Below are 3305 nucleotides of genomic sequence, written 5' to 3'. Positions count from 1 at the left end.
AGGCACGCATGGCGAGCTGTGGGTGTATGGTGGTATTGTACCAGGACAGGATTTCACCATATTACCCCCTCACCCCTTCCTATACACACCCCAAAAACCTACCCTGTGCAACAGTTGACTGGGAGAATTGGTCAGTTATTTTATAAGTATTCTGACACCACCAAGGAAGCTGTGCACGCCTCTCGGTCATGTTACAGCCACCAGAGCTGGACACAGAGCTGGCCGCTCAGAGTTAATTAATGTTAAACTAGCTCGTGTTAAACTGGTGGAAGGTTCCTCACTGAAATGTCTGCCACCTAAAGTTAAAAATAAACTGGCAGCATTTAGGTTTTTCTCCTCTTCCTCTTTTTTCTTCTTTCTTTCTGCTTTTCGATTTTCATTCTTGTTCCTAGCTGCCATTCACTTAAACAGAACTATGAATGCCACTTGAACTGTAAGAGGCACGAGTGGGGTCCTTTCAGGGAGGCCAGGTCTCTGCTGTCAGAGACCTGCTGGCACTAGTCTGGGCCCCAAGCAACTGTCTGGTGGTTGACCACAATCTTAGGCTCAGTCTCTGTCTCTCTCACACTCACAGACTCTCTCTCCTCTGTCATGCTGTCACGCATTTCCTGCACTCACATACAGTGGTAAGTGTCAGTGGCGAGAGAGGACCGGTCTTACCTCCAGAGAAAACACGTGGAAATCGAGGGACAAGGAAAAAAGTGGAAGGAAAATGGAAAACTATGTCACTGCACTCACTTTTGGGATTTTCATGCTCAGTAAGAGACACTTCTTTGCTTGGTGGCTAATTAACTCTGCTGGTGCCCTTTTATTTAAAAAAAGGAAGAAAAGAAAAAGTGATGTATTTTTAAAATATTTTTTATGTTATGTTTATAGTCAACAGGATTTAGGAAGATGTTTTATAAAAAAAAATCTTTTGCAACTATCGTTATCACTGTGCATTATTTACCTGCTCTGTCTTATACATCTTTAACAGTTCATTTTGCCATTGTAGCTAAACAAGTGCTAAACAGTTTAAGTACTCGCAGGCATTTTTGGTAAATAACTGCAACAGTGTTGGGCAGGCGATCGTTTGACACGAAGCCAAATATTAATCCCCGTTTTGAAGTCTGCCAATTTAATATTTCATTTTTGACTATCTTTTTAAAAAATAATAATTATTTAAACAAAAAATAGTGCATTTAACATCCAATTGATTTGTAACTTTTCAACTGCCTGCGCTAATGCTGTGAATCTGAGTGGAAGAAGTTTGCGAGTGTCACAGACTAAAGAAATGCTTTAAAAAAAAGGTGATTTTTGAGTGAAACAGAGGTTTTGGTTGGTATGTTGGATTAAGCCGAATTGAAAAGTCAATCAAAGAGATTGAAAATAAATGTCTCTCAGTCTCTGTCCTGTTGTTGTGGAAAAATGTGGAGGAACCACACACAACCACAACAGCCTGGCTGCTCCTCCTCATGCTGGTCTGGATGCCAGGTGTGGTCACACACTGACCAAGCTTGGCTTCCTGTTCTTCAGCCAGGATTTGTTGCAAGTCAGCCAGTGTGGCTTTCACCTGACTGTCCATGATTAAAACACTGAACATCAGTGTCATTGTCAAACATGTCATTACCTTATTCAAGCTGCTACAGGCCCAGCAAACTTCAATATGACCTCAATAGTCTGTTGTACTGAGGGGCAAATGTATATAAATACAGCGTATTCTTCATGTAAACTCTATTTTTGCTTCATATACAGAAGGATTTTCTTTCATCTTAGAGGTTTCAGAGTCCAACTCAGCCTCCACACATAGTTTTTTCTGTCATAGACTTTTAATCTTTTAAAATGTTTTCTGTGTCCTTCAAGGTGGGTGCTCGGCCCGTGTGGTGACGGTGCCTCCTGGTCCATTAATCCGGGTGGAGGGCCAGCCAGTCTCCATCAGATGTGATGTCAAAGAATACACAGGACCTAGTGAGCAGGTCATTTCCCCAACACACACACACACACTAGAATTGAAAGAGTTGATCCTCTGGAGAGTATGAGTATTTAGTGTATTACTTGTGGCCAATAGATTATTAAAAAGCTTCTGATGCAGAGTAGCTGTGTTTTTACTTTGTGTTTGAGGCTATTTGGTTATGCTGGTCCATTTAACAGCTATCCCCCACAACTTACTAATTCTCTGCTGACCATGGATGTGTCCTCTTGCACATGAACACCCCTGCTGGTTTCAGACAATCACTGGCTTATAATTTGGTTTTTGCACAGACACGCGTACCTCGACACAGTGTCACATGCGTGGGGAGCAGATGTCAGGTGGGAGTACTTGGCTTATGTCAAATGAGGACCAGGGAGGCACGGATTTGGATGAAGAATATCAAGGAGGAGAAATGTTTAGTTTCATGGTTTATTCTGCTTATAATGTTTGTAATAGCTCCTGTAATTGTCCTTAACGTGATCTGGGAGGGGAAGGGCACCTGCTGCCAGACAATATTCACCTTGGAAAAAGTTAAAAGTGGTTTATAAATTTGGCCACAGGTCTGTTTGTCAGAGGGAGTTAGGCGATTGCTTCATAATTAAAGACTGATTAAGATGGATTCATATTTTCTTAAAGGTTTTTTTTTAGACCTCACCTTTTACACCTGCATTGAGTTGCTGCCATGTGATTGGCTGATCAGATATTTGCATTAATGAGTATTTGAACAGATCTACCTAATGAAGTTTTATATTTATGATGAAAATGCTTTGATGGTTCATACCTATGAAGTTACAGTATATCTGAAAAGCCTTAAAATATTTTCTTTACCATAGTAAACTTCAAAACAGACTTTATTATATGATATAGTTTTAAAAAAGGATAACAATTGACTTCAGCATAATATAAAATAATGTGTTTTCCCGATACCTGATTTTTAGCACTATGTATGCATTGGTCAACTTTCAGATCTATGAAGTTCAGCTAAGTTATCTATGTTTTCATTTTTAGTTTCCATTTGCATTTAGATGCACGGCCGATTCTCTGATGTGTGATCTGTTTCTACCTGTGCTGATGCTAGCAGGACTAAAGCTGATCAAGCAGCAGTAAATATGTGAAGCAAGGCTGAAGGATACACTCATAAAATGAACAGAATCATAAGAATATAACAGCACGAGCACTGCAAATGCAACTAAAACATGTTGACATCAAATGGTATGTTATTTGAAATCTATATGAAATAATGACACATCTATGTTTTCCAATTTTTTATTTTTTTTTGTATTTATTTATTTTTTCCACAGTTCTGTAAATCAGTCTGTCTGTGGACTGGTACAGCTGAAAAGCCGACGCAGCC

At 39.7% G+C, this 3305-nt stretch overlaps 1 long non-coding RNA gene across 1 annotated transcript; it reads left to right on the top strand.

The window, feature by feature from the left end:
• Nucleotides 1-423: 423 nt before the first annotated feature.
• On the top strand, nucleotides 424-3104 carry LOC120730739. Its single transcript, XR_005695191.1, has 2 exons — nucleotides 424-758; nucleotides 1843-3104. It is a non-coding gene; the product is annotated as an uncharacterized LOC120730739 (long non-coding RNA).
• Nucleotides 3105-3305: the final 201 nt, after the last annotated feature.

The sequence above is a fragment of the Simochromis diagramma genome, unplaced genomic scaffold (assembly GCF_900408965.1).
Source record: "Simochromis diagramma unplaced genomic scaffold, fSimDia1.1 OVJJ01000278.1, whole genome shotgun sequence".
In the NCBI taxonomy this organism is placed as follows: Eukaryota; Metazoa; Chordata; class Actinopteri; order Cichliformes; family Cichlidae; genus Simochromis; species Simochromis diagramma.
This window is presented reverse-complemented; position numbering and strand designations above follow the sequence as displayed.